The sequence below is a fragment of the Montipora capricornis genome, chromosome 14, assembly GCF_036669925.1.
Source record: "Montipora capricornis isolate CH-2021 chromosome 14, ASM3666992v2, whole genome shotgun sequence".
NCBI lineage: Eukaryota > Metazoa > Cnidaria > Anthozoa > Scleractinia > Acroporidae > Montipora > Montipora capricornis.
In genome coordinates this window covers 30,351,436-30,370,641 of record NC_090896.1, presented here as the reverse complement: position 1 = coordinate 30,370,641, position 19,206 = coordinate 30,351,436, and the positions used below count along the sequence as shown (strand labels likewise).

Sequence of the window (19,206 nt, the reverse complement as noted above, 5' to 3'; positions counted from 1 at the left end):
GATGAGGATGTTTTTCTCCCTCTGAGAACAGTTTTCAGGGTGCATGAAATCACATTCATTCTCAAAAAACAGTTCTCTGTATGTACCAATGAGAACTGGTGAGTTAAAGTCAATTTAAAACAACATGTCTGGTAAGGATGTGTCGTGAATCACCGATGTGAATGTGTTTAGACAATGGTCTTTAATCAATGATGCCCAAGTTAAAACCTTCTTCACAAACGATACAAAAAAAGTGTATGGGTGATATTAAATTAAAGTGTCTTAATTCAGTCACACATTGTTCCACACACTTTAATAATTGTGGGGGAAGGCAACATGAAATTCTGCTTTTCCATTTTACATTCCCAAAAGCCAATTATTTTCGTCCTTCTGCCCAACTCTAGGCGCCTTCCACTGATCATGACATCGACCCTGAGCGCGCTCTAGCTCTCCAAGCCAGACAACATGATTTAGGTATATCATGTCATACAATCATGACAGGTTGTCAGTGGGCGGTTTGGGTCAAGATGTTTATAGAGTTGAGAACTGTTCTTATTTCCTACCAATCAACATTGTTATTGCTTGTATGTTATCGTCAAACAACACCAAAAGATTATTCTCGTGGACCTTTCGCATTTTTGTATTTAGATGCCCCTTGCACAAAGCCTGGCAAACTCATGTTCTGTCTCCAGCGAACTTTCACGTGTTGGCTGGTGAATTACAGCTAATGATTGCAACTTTTCGTTGAGGTACCAAAAATTTGACAAAACATCACACCTTGTTCTTATGAATCATCGCTCGAAATGCTGCTCGAAGTTCCAAGCGGTTTTCAACAAACGTTTTTGAAAAAAGGGCGCAATGCATGCTTTTCAGTTGCATAACTTTAGCACATCGCTTTATAGCATCGTCACTGGCCAGTATAGAATTAATTGAAACTTCTTGTTTTCAGCCAATCATCATCATTATTGAATGTATATGCTCGTCAAACAACCCAACCAAATTCTTTTTCTGGTTGAGAAAGAATTCTTCTGACAGCAAATGCAACCTTTAAAAAGCATTGATTAATTTTGGATTTTTCTGAGTAACAAAGGCAGACGAAAAATGACTGGACCTTTTGAGGTGTCGTGTTTTGGGAACATGAGCACTTTGCACTTGAAGTCGTATACCTAGAATTGTTCTGGTGTTCATCCAATTGCAGTTTTCTTTCTCCAAGAACTGTCCACAAATTGACAGCCACTTGTCATCAGCAGTAGATAGCATCTGGCTTGTCACGGAGGCTAATTGGCATCTAAGCAGCCCTTGCTTGGTAGCACAGGTATGGATGTTACTCTAGTTGAAGATACACAAGGAAAATACTGTTCACTCAACTCCAAGAGAAAGCTGCAATCTCTTCTTAAAATGACAAAAAGAGACGTGTATGTCCAAGATACCAAAAGAGATGATGTGGTCGCGTTTTCTTTCTTTTATTCCTTTCTCTGACACTAAATACCTTGTGGGGAAAACTTCCACAAAATTTGTGTGTCACTTCTAAGGAAGTGCTTCTGTTCAAAGCCAAGAAACACTATGAGTTGTTGATGTGAGACACATACCTATGCTTTTAAGGAAAGGAGACTAATTTCATCGCTCTCTACCTGACATATGCAATAGATTAGTAGTGAGGACAATACTTGAAAAGGAACTTTGTCTGACACTTTCTTGCTTACGAAAAGGCTTTGAGGTCTTGCTGGTTCTTCATCTCGGGCAAAGGAGGCACAGTATTGTATTGTAGATGAACGATTTCTGTGTCACAGAGCTTTCTTGTTTTATTATTCTCATAATATTATTGTTCTTGGGTTTAGCGAATTGGCATCTTGTTTGTCCAAGAGAGTGATTGAATTCTAATACTCTATAGATTTTTGTTATTTTTAATCCCAAATCGGTGTATATTTAAAGGTTTTTATAGTGAAGAACATACTTTTATTTATTGGACAGAGTGGGGATCAACTTTTTAACCTGTGCTATTGTTATATTTTTTGTATCTTATTTGTTAACAATAAGGTGATAACATGTTTTTTGTTACATTGATTTTTTTCAGCAGCAAATGGGTAATCATTATGCAATCTATGCAATTGTTTATTGTATTGAAGGCCGACTTCAAGAATTAAACCTTTTTTACTGCCTTCAGTGCGTTTTGATATATCTAGTTTATTAATTCTTTTTTAATTATCACTCATCCATTTGAAAACACCAGTAGGTAGGTGTTGTGACATGGCCCATTCATAGGGATTATTAGCATCTAAATACATTATATACTTTGATGGCTCATCTTTATTGTATGATTTCATTACGGATTTGATTTTGAAAATCTATGACAAATGCATGAAATACCAAATCTCATACCCTTTTCAGTAAATTGATACATGTCTATATCTCTCATTTTCTCTAATTTTTTATCAGTCATTTTTAACATAGCTTCCCAAGTCAAACCAGGATTAGGTATTTCTACAATTTTCAAAAACATCTGCTAAGAAACGGTTGTCTGGCTTCACTTGTTAAAATGTATTCACCCATTGTCTTTAGACTCAGCAACCTTTTTGAAAATAGTAGACATATTACACTCTTCAATGGTTTAAACAAAACGACCCAGTTTTGGGTGGTCTATTTTTGTAAACTCACATGGTTTCATTATATTGTATTGTTATATAATTCGTTTTAGAATTAGCGAGAATGATGTGTCGGCACCATTAAGATCGGTTATTCGTTATTTTCCATCAGTAATGTAAATTCTTATGCTGCATATGTTATTCTTGTTAATTGGGTTGTATGTGACTCTTCTTGGTTCGAAGGTGACAGTATATGAAGGTCTTAACACAGATGTTGAAAAGCTATATATAATATCACTTTCACTTCCATCGACAAGACTATCATTCACAAGGTCACAGTGGACGTTGAGTATGCAAGTATCTTGACTGAAGTTGGGGACTCTTTTACCACTACTGGTGGATTTAACAATTTTTTTTTTATCAAAACCAATTAATTTATAAAAATTACTGTGGGTCAGATCAAGCTGATATCCTGTTTTCAAGGTTATCGAAACTCAAAATGTCGTTTCATTGAATTCTAGATTAATTGGATACTCATCTTCTTAACCCTCTGTTTTTATAACTGTAACCTCTTGGATATGAATATTAATAGGAAAGTAGTTCCAAACATCTGCAGCAAAGGATGTATCTTTAAAATTAACCCTGTTATCACTACTGTATTTGATTAATTGATTATTGTATTGAGGATTAATATTGAATCAAGTGAATGGCATATTGATAATTCTGTTAAGACCGATTTTGAGCTTGTGGTTGTCGTTTAAAACAATAACTGGTCTTGAGAATTTCCTCTCAAAGTTTTCTGGTCTACTATTTCCAGGATTTCCAGAATTTTTAACTGAACTGGAGATAAAACAATATCTCTTTCCAGTTATTTATATAATATGATTATTTAATTTTAAAATATGTTAGACCAATTTCAAGTTTGTGGTTGTCGTTTAAAACAATAATTGGTCTTGAGAATTTTGTCTCAAAGTTTTCTGGTTTATTATTTCCAGAATTTCTCGAATTTTTAACTGAATATGAAGATAAAACAATATCTCTTTCCATTTATTTATATAATATGATAATTTAATTTTAAAATATGTTTTATACAACTTTTTATGTCGAGATTTATTTATTACTGATGTGCTAAGCAATGTGTCAATGACAGCAACTCCCATGTTTCTCATCTCAATTGATGTATTTTCAACTTATACTTCACCAATGATTAACTCAAGTTTTGTTAGCAATGTTTTTGGATTATTGAAAAATATGGCACTGCCATCTCTTTTTTGTTTCTTTATTCCAGAACCACTAATGTTTCCTAGTTTGTTTTCATAATGTTTGATATATTGGTTTAGAACTTTCCTTGCATTGTCTTTTCCTTTATCATTCATATTTTTTCAGCTTGATTAATTGATTATCTGACCTTTTTTTAAAGCTTGTGATATTTGGCTCTTTTATCCTTTTAATTGATTCCTTCTGAATTCAGTTTTGATGCATGTTTTGGATTTTGTTGATGTCATTTCAGGTTGATTTAATATTTTTTCAACGTCATCATAATTCGGTTGTCTAAATCATCCAAAATGTTATCAGCTTGGTCTTCCGTTCATATAGAGCATAACGAATCTCTCCATCATCTTCAAATTCTGGAGGCATCTCTTGTAGTTTCTTCAGGAAAATATTGTGGATGAAACATTGATTTATTTTTTACCTTCTAATAGATCTTTTAATGACAGTCCTATGTTGGTGGTTTTGGAACAATTTGTTTTTTCAGATTCTGGCAAAATGGTATCACCAAATAGGTTCTCTAAATTATAATCCGGAATTTCGTCTTGAATATAAATTCCATAATCAGGAACGTTTGTTTTTTTTCTACTTTTTTTGTAAGACTAGGTATTTTCAAATTACTAAACAGTAACATCATCTAATTTTGTAGTTATTGGTTTGAATACTTTTTGAAAGGATTTTTTGTTTTTTTCATTAAGATCATGCTTTAAAATAGTATCATGAACGTAGTTAGTCTTATTACCTAATTCAGTTTTTCTTTCCACTTGAGTAAACGGCATTTTGTTATATAAGTAGATTATATAATTTTCACAAATCATATATAAAACAGCAGAAGAACCGATAGAAGGACGGAAAATTATCCATTATTATATAAAAAAAATACCAATTATGATACTCAAGATGATGTAAACTACAAATTATAAGTTTACATTTATAAAATTCATGCCTGATAGATACTTCAGAGCTCTTTTGGTGGGTCCTAGCTCATGTGGCAAAACTAATCTATTGCTTGATATGATCTACAGACTTCTTTATTTTGACAAGATCTTCCTATATGCCAAAAATTTAGAACAGTCAAAGAATCAACGCTTGATGCTAACGTTTGAACCATAGTATCTTAGCTAATCCATTTAATTTGTTTTTGTAAGTATACGAATAATGTATAAATCTGTCCACTGTATTTTTCTTATAAATAGGTTTAAAATTCAAATTGTAAAACTCATCACAACTGGAGATAGCATAAGTAGGTCGAGACATGTCTTGTAAAAAAAATGAAAATTGTTGTTTTATTTCTTCAAATACAAACACTATTCTTTCAGTAATGATAAACATTCTCTTATACCAAAATAATTGTAGATTTAAAAAAGGTAATTATATAAATGTGACACACTCGAAATATCGGAATCATGTCGAAATTAAGGTATTATTTATCTATTCAGCAATTAAAACAAATTTACTATAATTTAATTTACCCATACATCTCTTATAGTATTTTAGCGTGGGGTAGTTGTATACAATACACATATAAAGAAAATCCAAGTAAAACAAAACCATACGGTGCGATTAATATTTTTTGCTAGAACCTTTGGTAGAGAAATGCAGAGTGCCAAACCCCTTGTTAAAGTTACTAGACCTTCTGACAGTAGATAACATTTATTGTCTGGAAGTATTGAATTCTCGCATTCATGGCATAATGGCCGTCTTCCTAAAGTATTTGACAACAAACACATTTCAATATGCTAGAAATATTCATAGATATAACACGAGATATACAGCCAAACAGAATTTTTATAAATATAAAGTTTAAAACTAATGAAGGAAAGCAATCAGTTTCTTATATGGCAATTGATATGTGGAAAGACCTTCCATCTTCTCCTGTCAGAACAAAAACGGAACTAATTTTTCCACTTCCTCTGCTGTAATTTTTTTTTCTCATAGTCTTTAATTACTGCTGCTGTAATTTGTACCTTATGATTACCTGCATTTTCTTAACATAACTTAAAAGGTACGGGGGCAAACTAGAAAAACCTATTCGGTTCACTTAGCTCCCAGCTTGTAACTTACTAGCTAACTAAAGAAAAAAAAAAACTAAAATGCTACCGAAACCTCATGAAGGAATTTCAAATCAAATGTAAACAACAATATGAGCTAAATAAAAACATTATCATTTTCATTTTCATTATCATTATCACATACTTATGTTAATATAGCAATAGCTTTTTTAATTCACAATTCAACTCAAACTTCTTCTTTGGAAAAACATACGTAATATCAGTAGTATTTATAATGAAAATGAATTACCTCTTGTTTTGCAATCTGGAGATACTATAACTGTTTTAATTTGTATAAATGGTGCTGTTGATGAATTCAAAATTCTGAATTACATAGGTACTTTATTATTATATTACTAAATATATAAAACCTAATAATATATATGATAAAAAAGAAAAATCACCTTTTTTAGTTTTCAATCACATTGATACTACTATCAACAAAAAAAGGAAGTTATCAAAATCAAAGCTTCTTATACAAAATTTTCAACTTCAATTTCTCCGTTATTCTTACTGTGTTGCCAAACCCAGTCTGAATCTGCGTTTCATTTCTCGGTTTTTTTTGCCGTGTCGGGAAAAGTCTTTCCTTTCACTCCCCTACTAAGTGGTGGTGTCTTTGTGCATAGAGTCTTCTGCGCATATTTTGATGGGTTTCAGGGGGTAGGAGAAATTGCGTAGATTTCTCTGTGTGGGTGCAGTAGAATATTTCATTAACCTACAATGGAGTCTAAAGTCATTCAAATACAAATGGTGTTTTGGTGGATTTTTTAAACAAAAATGTACCTTAATGGAGCTCAAGAATGGAACGTCAATTGGATAAAACAAGACAGGCGGTGGAAAATAAATATCTTGAATCTTAAAAGCGACGAGTAATGGACTTCGACAATTTAATCTTTTGCCTATCAAGCTGTAATCAAATGGGGCTGTATTTCTATTCTGTATATTTACCACGTGTTTGTGTTAGTACAACACTGAAACCAAATGGGAAATTCTCTGGTAACTTATGGGTTCAACAAAAGACAGAGCAGGAGTCGAACGCCTTAACTGGATCTGTGATCTCTGTTGTCTGGCTATTTGTATTTATTTGTACTAAACTCTGCACAGTCTTCAGGTAAAACAAAATAATTGGAAATGTGACAGCCAAGAATTATTTCAAAGAAACCTTGTAGTCTATTTTGTGCTTCATTATTCAAGGGAAAAGTTCTTCAGGAAAGGGTGTGATCCTGAAATTTATTTTGTTGCGTACGGTAAATTTGACACGATTGGGTTTCTTGTCTTCATGCCACGCAATGAAATAGGAAGGGTTTTTTTGCCTCTAATAGGAAATATGTTTGATTGTTTCAAAAAAATTTTTCGCTTGAAAAGTTGGCCTTTATAAATTCAGCATGTTGTGTAATATTCGAGCTTAACAAATTTGCATCAGTGCGTTGAAATGTGATACGCGAGGAGACAGGAATTTTTTTCTTTGGGAATTTTGAGTGTCATGAAATTACATCATTTGCGTGACATAGCTCCTTATCACGAAGATTTTTCAACAATATATGGCTTTACTCTAACCCAAAAACAGTCAGATAGTAAACAACCTCATTTTACTTCAAGTAATTTCTTATGTTTCCACACTTTTCCCAACGGGAATTACATAAGATATATATGCATGGATGCATGCGGACGGTCATTTTTAAACTTGGTGATGGCAAACAGTCGAAAACGTTAGGTTTTAACATTTTAATTTCACAAAAATTACCTTGTAAATAGCATATAACTTCATATTAATTAACCATTTTTTTTGATTTTGTGCTTGTCAGCATTGTGATTTGCAATAATTCATAAGTCTTTTTTTGTATGTCATAGATGTTTTAGATTTTCAATTACATGGCCGTTCAACGTCATGATTGTGTAAATAGTTCACCCTGAAGTCAAAATAGATAAGTTTTTCAGGAAACCGACAAAGAAGGCTTCCTGACCCGACAGTTGAAATGTAATTATTCAGTTCAAAAAATACAATAAATTTAAAAACCTAAGACGGAAGTTTCTTAGCTAAAAAGTACGTTGTTTTACTTTGAAAACGACGAACGATTAACATTCTTTCCCATAGTTCATTCGGTTGACACAACGCGATCCCGTGCACCTTAATGGTTGCCTAGCACGTGATCAATTTCTTCCTTTTGACAGTACATTAGCCCGGCAGCAAATGTCATGAAATAAAGTCCCGTGGAAATTTCGTGAAGAAAGCGAGCCAGTAGTCTGAATCTGTTAAAGTGCCCCTGTGATAAAAATAACCACTTCCTTTTTTCCTTCAGATTTTGAAAGTGTGTTTGCTTAACACCTGACTTGCAAAATTTTGAGCTTTGCTTTTTATCCAAAGGCCGTTTACTTTGAGTGTAAGTTTTGGATTTCACGGTCCGCCATTACTCACGTTCAAAACTGACCGATTGGACCTCAGACGGTTGGATCCAGGGAAAAGTGACGTCAGAGGCTCACTAGCTTAAAATTTCAGCGTGTGAACGCAGCTTATTATATATGCAAAGCGTGAGTTTAAAAGTCTGAAAGCCCAAAACCCCCGTGCTGCATATTAATTCTGCGGCGTACACACGTATTGCATTCTTAAACTAGTGAGCCTTTGACATCATTTTCTCCTCGATCCAGCTCTCTCAAGAACATAATGTTAGTAATGGCGGACCATTAAATAGGAAAATTACAGTTAAAATAAAGAGGTGTCTTTTTGAAATCAAGGCTTAAAACTTGGGTAAGGCAAAACGTAGTGTTTTGTTAACATAGTTTTGAAATCCAAAGAAAAATATGAATTGATTTTTTGGTCACAGGGGCACTTTAAGGGGACCCTAAATTACATGAAAAATTTTGGTTGCAACTTTGGAACTCGCTCAGACGGGATTTATGGGGGTTGAAAATGTGACGTGTGCATCCCAGCGTGGATTCGAGGCTCAATCATAAAATTGTAAATAGCTATCCATTATTTCCGTAAAATTGAACCAAGCTAGCATGAAAACGAGGCTCACACAAAAGCTGCACTGGAAAGCCCTTCGACGTCTCTTGACGAAAGTATTGTTAAACATGCTTATATTGTAAGGGTTATCACGTGACCATGCTTGCATGAAAACAAGGCTGACACAAAAGCTGCACTGGAGAGCATGGAACATTGCAAAAAGATGAGGTATGAAGTATTGTTGGTAGATAACACCTGTGCATTCAAACGCATTTATAAGGTTGGGGTTTTCAAATGAAAAGTCTATCATCCTTGAAAGCATCAGATCCAGAAATCTATGAAGAGTTCATCCAAGGAAACTGGGTAGTGAACAAGAATGCTGAAGTACCATTCTGCGCAGTAGGAGCCGACAATGCACTCGAACATAAGAACCGCTCTATGAAAGTCTCTGGAGGATTGGTTGGCATCACCCTAAATGAAGCTGCTCGGACAAAATTCTTCCTGATACCTCCAGAGTTCGCCAGCCTAGCTGAACACGCAAAGAACATGGCGGGGGTGTCTTCCAAGCCTCAAGGTCGTCATCATAACCTCACTACAGCTGTCTCAGCCCGCAAAGAGAAAGGTGTAGCACAGTCAACAGCCACTATTTAAATGTTCACAAATCCATTCTCTGATGCACATACCGACCTGTTCAACCTAGTGACCAAGGTGGTTATGCTAGAAACGGTAAAGAAAGATTTGTGTGAACAAAGTGAGATCGGCAGGAGACTGTTTGACTGTTTTGTAAAAGAACGAGTCCAAGCTGGCGAAGTCAGCCATTGGTCGCCCATGAAGAAGAGAAAACTCCTAACATGGAAAACCAGAGCAAAGGTGACAAAGGTGACTGCAGCAGACAAGATTGTGGAGCTTCAGAGGATAGGTCCCTTTTCGCGCGTATGATGATGGTGTGCAAGAGCAGGCCAGAAATCGATGTAAAGGAGACTGTAGGCCAGTATTAATTTTTGGTAGTCCCGCGGTCATTGTTTGCTCTGAAGGCACAATGCTTCGCTGTTCATCCGAGAGTAATCTAATGAACATTCTAGAGAAGCTGAATGACAACAGAAACAACAAGAGAGCAGCTAGTCCAAATGAAGATCAAGTGAAAGTCGCAATTGTAGATGGGATGGCAGAAGTTCAGTCACTTGACAAGCCATAGAACATTTCAGCAACCGTGCTCTGCAGAAGTACACTAGAAGTAATGAAGTGCGTTTAATTTTCGACAGATATGATTTCCCTTTTTCGCCCAAAGCGGCCACCAGGGTAAGACGGCAAGGAGGCCAAGCTCCAGTATATCACCACATCACCGACACAATTCACATTGCTCAAGTTCCATTGAAACGACTCCTGTCACGCACGAAGATCAAGATGGAGATTAAAGAGTATCCTGATCGTAGTGGAAGGCAACTGGTGATGGCATGGGGAAGTGATTGTCAGGCAACACACAAGAATGTGGGACATTAACAGAGTAACCAAGAGGACGCTGACACACAGATGATCTTGCATGCCCTCGATGCTACGACTAATGGTGCAACCCAACTACAGATTCACTCTCTGGACACAGGTGTCATTTTCACTGCCCTTAACTTGGGCAAGCTGCTCATCCGAATGAAGAAATTGTCGCATCCATTGAGAAGTTTGTCTGTATCAACCGAGAACAACAATAACGACTGTTAAAGAGCTACGATGGTTCCTTTTCAAGAAAAAGCAAGCACAATCAGACAGGCTTCCACCAACAAAAGCAGCATTGTACCAGGCAATCCTGAGAGCGCATTACCAGTTGATGGTTTGGAGCAGCGACAGAATAACAAACCCAGCGCTACCATCACCGCAGCAGTATGGATGGCAAATGGACCAAGACGAATCGGTACCCGTCATGACAAACCTGCCACCAGCCCCTGAAGCGATTCTTCAACTTGTAAAGTGTGGATGCTCCAAAGAAAGGTGTTCCACTAACCGTTGTCAGTGCCACAAGGCTGGTTTAAACTGCACAGACCTCTCCACCTGCTCCGCCAATGGGGAGACCTGTGATAACGATGTTCAGGAGGAAGATGTTCTCTACTCAGATGAAGAGGACATTTCAGATGATGATGGCGACTAGATTATAGTCCAAATGAACATTGTAAATCATTGTATACACACGAGTGAGCCACATGGACAATCAGGAACAGTATTTATAACTAATAACCATGCTAAGATATTTTGTTAGAAAGGCTATGGTAGATTTCGATGTACCAGTGATTCTAATATGGCAAAAAAAGTTAATGTGATCCACCGTAATGTTTTGGCTACATTATATCACTGCTATGAACAGTGACAAGGATATGTCAGACTATTTTGATTAACCTAGTTACCTGGGCAATGTCTGTCATATTTATATTTTTAATCAATTCGTGGAGTATTTTCCCTTAAAAGATTGTCATTTTGAAAAATAACTAGGGCTTCACTTATAACAATGTGATTTCGTCTCAGCCTCGTTTTCGTGAAAGCATGGTCACGTGATAACCCTTACCATATTAGCATGTTTGATTACACGAATGACATACGGTCTTCGTCAGGAGACGTTTAAGGGCTTTCTAGTGCAGCTGTTGTGTGAACCTCGTTTTCGTGCTAGCTTGAGCACGTAACCCTAAGAACCTCTTGAAATCGCAATTTCATATTTGACATTGATTTGCATAATTGCGGTGATTGTGGTTCAATTGTACAGAAATAATGGATAGCTATGTTTGAGCCTCGTTTCCATGTTGGGATGCCCACGTCACATTTTCGATCCCCCAAAAATCCTGTCTTCTGAGCAAGTTCCAAAGTTGCCACCAAAACTCTTCATGTTATTTAGAATCCCCTTCACAAATTCAGACGAGTGGCTTGCTTTCTTCATGAAATTCCCACGGCATTACACATGCTCCGGGACTACATCATGACCTTTCCCTTGATTCATAAAAGTCAGAGACTGCAGAAATTTTAGTGTTTTTAGGATCAATTGTCATTAATCTTTCGCTGAAAATTCGATTGAGAGTTATATATAAAAACTATGTTATATTTTTCTTCATCTGTCTTTTGCCTTGCCTTTTACTGTCAGCTGTTGAGTCCTTCCTTAGTGTGTCGAATAAACGTTTCCTTAGTGCAACTGTAATACATCCATGACGTGCAGGAAAACATCCGTCAGAGCAATTTGCAGTTAGTTGTTTTGTAGACTATTTACTGTGAGTTTTACTCAAGAGCGTATTTTGTTATAGCCTATATTTAGAGCCTGCTTGCCGGTTGCAGGCTAGTTTTGTTATTTTTGAACTGAATTTATTACCAAAGCGTAAAAAAGTAAACTGAGACCTCAAAACTGGACAGGACATTACAAAATAATTCAAGGTGTGAGCCGAAGGGCACACTGCTGGTACGACATCTGGGTGACCCCTCAAATTGTGTACATGACCTCTCCCCACCCCCCCCCCCCCCCAACTGAAAAAGTTAACTGGGACCCTGAAGTTTAATACCACCCAACTCAGTGCCTTTTGTTTTTTTGCAACACGTACCACAGGCAACCCAGTTCTCGCTCGTAGATCGTCTAGTTATAAGGAATGTTGGTCTTACAAGAGAGCTTTCAAGCATTTTAAACGATTGAATTTGGCTATAAATACTGTATCTGCCACTTTAGTGTCTTGTGGCACAATAGCGCGTGGAATCATCCTCAACCCTATCGTTTTGGGTGTGATTTCTGGTTCGGGATTGGTACTGAAAACAGTATCTGAAGTAAGAAATTATAAACGAAAAATGAATATGAGTAAATTTGGTTACACAACATGTAAAAGTGTTAGTCGATTTAAGAGCTTCTCTTAGAGGTGGAGAATTTAATCGCAGTCAATTCCACTCAATTCTTTTTTGAAATGAGAATTCTAGATGAGACAATCATTGATTTATGCCCTCTTGCTGACAAATTCGAAAAGCAGAATGACAAAAAGTTCAAGTTAACTTTGTAATAAAACTTTGTCGTAAACTTAATCTTTGATAACTCGCTCATAGGGAAAACCCCTTTTGAATGACGTACGACTTCCTGTTTTCGCTGCACTCACTCGTGAAATATTTTTCAACACTCGAAGGGGGTGTAAACGGAGCTTTAAGATAAAACTGTTATAAAGCAAAGTCCGCGAACAAAACAGTAACGACGAACAAAATGAAAACAATTTATTCCAATAAGAAACAGTAAAGCTGAAAAAAGGCAAAATTTGACCAGAAAAACAAGTCAATGTCATACAGTAAACACCCGCATATAAGAAAGAGTGGATTAAGAACATCAGGCTGAAATTTGGCCAATAAAGCACCATATAAGTGAGAACAAATTCATCCTGATAAATAAAACATGTTCTTAATACGAAGGGAAAGGGTATTAGGATAAGGGAAAAAAACCATACAGTAACTTATATCAAAGTACTATGGTGTTCAGGACCATTGCAAACTATAAAATCTTTTACAAAACAGCATTGTATGTTAATTAAACCTCTAGTAATATATCATTTGAAGTATTTCTGAAACCAATTTTAAGAACATTTTAAGGCCACTTTCAGGCTGATTTCTCACTAAGCACCCCTCAAATAGAACACGATCAACCCTAAACCTGAAAAAAGTGTTCTTATATGCGGGTGTTTGCTGTACTGTATGTTGCATTTTTCAGTGACTCAAACCATCCAGTTACTGTCCAGTATGCAAAGAATTAATTTTCTCCCTTTGAAAACTCAGCGATTTCAAGCAGCACATATCCTATTCTGAAACAGTCACCTTTGGCTCATCATGCGCAGGCAACAACTGTGTGAATTTAAGACAATGCTTACATGACAGGAAAATCGCCAAAAACAAAATTGTATATAGCAGCTCCAGATGAGTGTAGCAGCAGATAATGAATAATGAAATAATGCACTAAACTGCATTTTCTAACAAGCAGGCAGGCTATTTGACAATTACCCTGCGACATGGCGCGGAATATTCCGGAAGCTTGAGCAGGAGAATTGGAATTTATTGCAGAAATGCTCAAAAATCCGCCATTTTTCTCTGCGACACCCAAAATTGCGTAAATCATGATATCTCAGTTTCGTGCGCACGACGGATATTGAGAGTGCCGTGACTATACTTGGACATTGTCATATTTAAGAAAAATTTGCAATATACGGAGTTGTTGCCTTTGCAACAAGGGTTGATTGTAAACTTCTTCGAAGGTCAATAAGCATTATGCAAAAGTTAATAAAATACTCATTTTAGCATGTCTATAATGTTCTGACGTGCAGTAACAACCGTATTTACAAATCGGAACGATCAGTTAAATCGGCAACAAGTTTGATTTCATATCATACGAATTACCTTGTCAGTACTCAATCTACCTCCAGTTTATTTGGCAGTGAACTGTAGTCGTAATTTTCATCTGAATTACACTTCGTACAAAGCTTGCAGATCTTCCAGATAGAGTATGCAATTCCAATTATGTTTTTTGAAATAAAAATTAACTCGTTCTTCCAGGATTTCAAGGTTAGGCGAAAGATAAGGAGTGGAAAGTTGACGCCGATCATCTGAAGGACGTTGCGAACAAGAGTTGTCTTGAAGCGTGTTTTCGTCTGCCCTGCTTTCAGAATTTTTGTTTCTTCCATTTGGAAGGACGGCAGCAGATAGGCGAAACAAGCAATGGCAATCATGCCTATCCGTAAATTTCTTGAAATGGCAATTTCCTGTTCCTGTGCTTCCAAAATGGCATGCAGCATCTCTGTAACGTCGAAAAGATCTACCGCTATCTGGAATGACATGTGCCACAATCGTTCCCTTCGTTGCTCGGAGATGTCGTCTTTTATGGTATTCGTCATCAGTAATAACACGAATGGTGTAAGGCACATGATCCCCTTCAGTAAATTTGGACCAAGAAAACTGCTTTTGTCGAGACCAGCGTCTAAGACGAATACCCATATCGCAATTACACTAGGAACCACGCCGAATGAAACGTATACCACCCAGATAAGGGTAGAAACCCGCAAACTACTCGTATCTCGATCTTCATCACACGTAATTACACACAGGCATACTGTGGCCATAACACAGATAAAAGCAAGACCCGCCAAACCAATCACCAGTATTGGGGAAAATAGGTATGTTACTTCGTAAACCACAAAGAAACCCACTTGGATCAAAATGAGTACGGCGCATAGGAAACATCCTCCACAGAAAACAGCACACGACGACATTGCTGTACTGAAAAAAATGGCTAACTATGCACATATTTTTGTGCAATTGAGCGGAAACTATGCTGTTCCACCCTCGTTACCAGTCGTAAGCAGCCGATGCATGTCGAGCGACATGAGTGATCCGTGTCCGGCATTGCGGTGTTTCGTCTAAGATTTGTATGGGACTTAACTTCCTTGTGAAAAGTGACTCAATTTTCAGTATGATACAAGTAATAAATGGCATATGTAAACTGGCCAGGCATCCAAGATGTGCTTCCCCGCGTGTTTGTGGAATCCATTGTATCATTTCAAATATAAATAAACTTATTAAAGCTAGGACAGAAACAAATTGCAAAATAAATTAAGTATCCTCATAAAATGTCCTGAGAGGGGTGCTAAAAATAACTATTTCGTAATTGGTTGATGGAAAACTGTATATAAAACACTAAATGATAACAAAGGGTGCTTTAAGATACCTAACAAAAAGCCAACCGATTTGAACCTTTCAATTGAACAAGCAAGCTAACACTCGGAATTATGAGTGATTGTAAATCTTCCTTGAAACCGGTTCCAGTTAACCTTTGCGCAAACACGAAAAGCGTGTTACAACATGAAATAACCCTATCCTAGAGGCAGGTGTACATATCTATGCATACTATTTAAACCCAATGTGCTCTCATATTGTCAAATCACTTACGAAAAGCAACCGTGATTTAAAGTCATTCAATAAATGCAATAGGCGATCAACCTCCTACAACTAAAACCAGATATATCACCTCCTTTAATTGTCCCAGTAAAAAGCGTCATGCCAACATAGATTACATAGAATGCAGGCGCGTAGGTGGAGTTTTAAAAGGGGTGTTCGTTTTTATACTTATAGCCTGGAGAAATTTCGTATCTCCACGCGGCCGTGTGATATCCTCTATTTATTAACCTGCGGTAATACTTCATTAATTAAAGCGAATATTCTCTGGATTTTCTCTCTATTATGATAACTAATTTGTTTACTATTTTTTTGCGCTACATCATTTATGACGTTTAAAATATATTTTCTTATGTATACTGATTTTCGTCTAAATTTGTATTTATTTTCATAAAACTCTATGTGAGGAGCAAGTAAATCATAGCTCGAGGCGTAGTCAATCGGTAGAAATCGATATTGGAAATCATCCGAAACCAATCAATATCAATCGATATCAATCGCCGATTGCTATCGATTGAGATCGGTAATCGATCACAATCGAACTCAGAAAAAAATTGTCGATTTTTATCAATTGGCAAAAATCGATAGCAATCGATAATAATCCATAATAATCGATGATTAGCGATAATAGTCGATAATCCAAAAGAGTATTTATTTCAAACATATTTCTGAAGACTGGTGTTGCTACCTAGTAAACGAATATACGAGAAAAGCGTTTAAGGTTGAGCGTTTTATCGATTTCATCATCTAGTCCTTCCTGTACGTCAAATCTGTCGTAGCTGTTGCCTTCCTCCTTCTTCATTTCAAGGACATTCCCATAAGTTAGGTTTTGACCCACATGCTGACCTTTCAGTACATATCGGAAGCAAATTATTCCTTTTCCAGACATTTTACGATGGTAGTATTTCCCAAACTCGAGCTTTTTTTTTGTACCTAGGTTGTCGGTGTCTTTGAACAGATCCAGGCTCGTGAAGATGTTTTTTGACGTTTGGTACTCCTGGGATACTGAGAGTAGCGCCTTGGTGGCTTCTAAAGCCGCCCAGTTACCCATAATCGGAAGTGGCGATACCAGGGGGGAAATCTTGTCTATCATTTACCCAGAAGAAAAATACAGGAGATATTTAAAACGAAAACTACAAGACAGTGGAGTGTTTAACTGACAATAACCCAGAGGACATAATATTAGGGAAATGGGTAGCGCTTTATGTCCCTGAAATCGGTTTGATTGTCGGTCGTATTTGCCGAATAACCCGTACGTTGAGAACATCCGCATCGTTTCCCATACGCACTTTTGATAAAATTAGCAAGTCACAGCAGGGCATGATTAAAGTTTGGATAAGGGAATATCAAGGGATCACAGGTAATGAAAGTAACCTTGTGTACAGAAAAACGTCAAACTTTAATGTACATAATGGAAAAGAATGCCTGTTTACCTTACAACCTGAAGAGCTTCATAGAATTGACTGAGGATAACCTATTCGAGGTAACTGCAGTTCTGCCTGAAGTTGTGCGACAAGATCGCGAACGCATCCAAAGAGAAGAAGCTGAGAAGCAAAGAACATTGGATGATTTAAAATAGGGCAGTCCAGAAGAAATGACAGTAATAATTCTGAGAGACGTTTTAAAGGAAATGCATGTTCCTTTTAAGCTTAGCGACAAGAAAGCTGTCCTTGTTGCCAAGTTAAAGGAAGCGAGAGCGAAAGACGATGCGTCTTTCATCTTCATGTTCAAGTTCCACAACACAGTCAACACAGGAAGTACCACCCAACAAAATTCGCAAAAGCCATACCCCATATCCTTCAATTCATTATGAATAATATCGTTACAATTTTGTTCTATACATTATCAGTATATATTATTATTTTGAACACATTAACAAACCAAAATCATGACGTCACGGCGCAGCTGTGTCTGTCTAAATCAATCGGATGCCAAACTTTACTCACAAATTTTACTGCCAAACGTTACTTTAAAACAATCTTATTAATAATGGTAATGAGTCTGACGCGTGCGACTGAGGGAAAGTCCCTTTCATCATTAACTTCCTGTCTTTTCCGAGAATGTCATGCTTTCGTGATTTTGTGAATATTTACAAACGATATAGTTGTTCAAAAATGGAGATCAAAGAAGTTATTCCTTGTAGTTTTCCAAAAAAAATTTATTTTCTTATAGTTTTCCAAATCTTTGATTCAGAAAATTTGAATATTTTTTACAACATATGTTATCTGCTACCTATCCTCCTCGTGCCTCGTGGCACATAGGGCCTTTACAGAGGTCTTCCACTGTTGTCTGTCCGCTGCAATCATCCTCGTTTCCTCCCATGATCTCCACCCTGCCTCTTTACGTTCCTTTTCAACTGTTCGCCGCCATGTTGTCTTCGGCCTTCCCCGTCTTCTTATCCCTTCCAGGGCCCAGCTTATTGCAGTGTTAGAATCATTATTACGATCTTGCCTCAAGATGTGACCAATCATATTCCATCTACGATACCTCACTTTCTCACTCAGCGGTTTCTTACTCGCTCTTTCCAACAGCTCTTTAGTACTGACATGATCTTGCTATGTAATTCGTAGGATCCGTCATAGGCACTTATAGCTTTGTCATCTCCTTTGTTCATTTTCACGTCTCGCATCCATATAACAATACCGGCACTACCAGTGTCTTATACAGTCTCAACTTTGTTTTCCTTGAGATGCTACTGGAACGCCACATGTTCTTCAATCTGATGAATGCACCTCTTTCTTTGGATCGTCTGTTCTTCAGGTCCTTCATACTACCTCCTTCCTTGCACACTTTCGCTCCTAAGTATGTGAACTCATCAACAACCTCAATATCTATTTCATTGACTACAATCTTAACTTGGTTTCTTGCGTTAATCCTCATCGTTTTCGTCTTTTCTGTACTGACCTTGAGCCCTACTCGTCTGGCTTCTTCCTCCAGCTTTGTTGTTTTATCCTGAATCTGCTGTTTGGCAGAGGAAATTAGAGCTATGTCATCTGCGAAGTCCAAATCATCAAGTTTGGAGGTAAACCTCCATCTTATGCCATTCTCACCATTTCCAACTGTTCTTCTCATTACCCAATCCATTATGATCAAAAACAAGAATCCAGACATATTGCATCCCTGCTTGACGCCACTTTTATGTCAAACCATTCGCCTATCTCTCCCCCATCCACCACTGCACACTTGAAGCCACTATAAGACACTTTGACCATTTTCACTATTTTCTCCGGAATTCTATACCTCCCCATGATCTCCCATAAACGTTCTCTGTGGATGGAATCAAGAGCTTTTTCAAAATCTGTAAAGTTCAAATACAGGGTATAGCTTGCCACTCGTTTGCCTATTCAATGATATTTCGTAGAATGAAAACCTGGTCTGTTGTTCCCCTGCCTTTCCTACAACCGGCTTGTTCCTTCCTTAATCTTCTTTCAACACCCTTCCTTATTCGATC

General features: G+C 36.9%; 1 protein-coding gene across 1 annotated transcript in view; it reads left to right on the top strand.

The window, feature by feature from the left end:
- Window positions 1-19,206, top strand: part of LOC138033664 (glutaminase kidney isoform, mitochondrial-like) — a 74,118-nt gene that overhangs the window by 27,198 nt on the left and 27,714 nt on the right.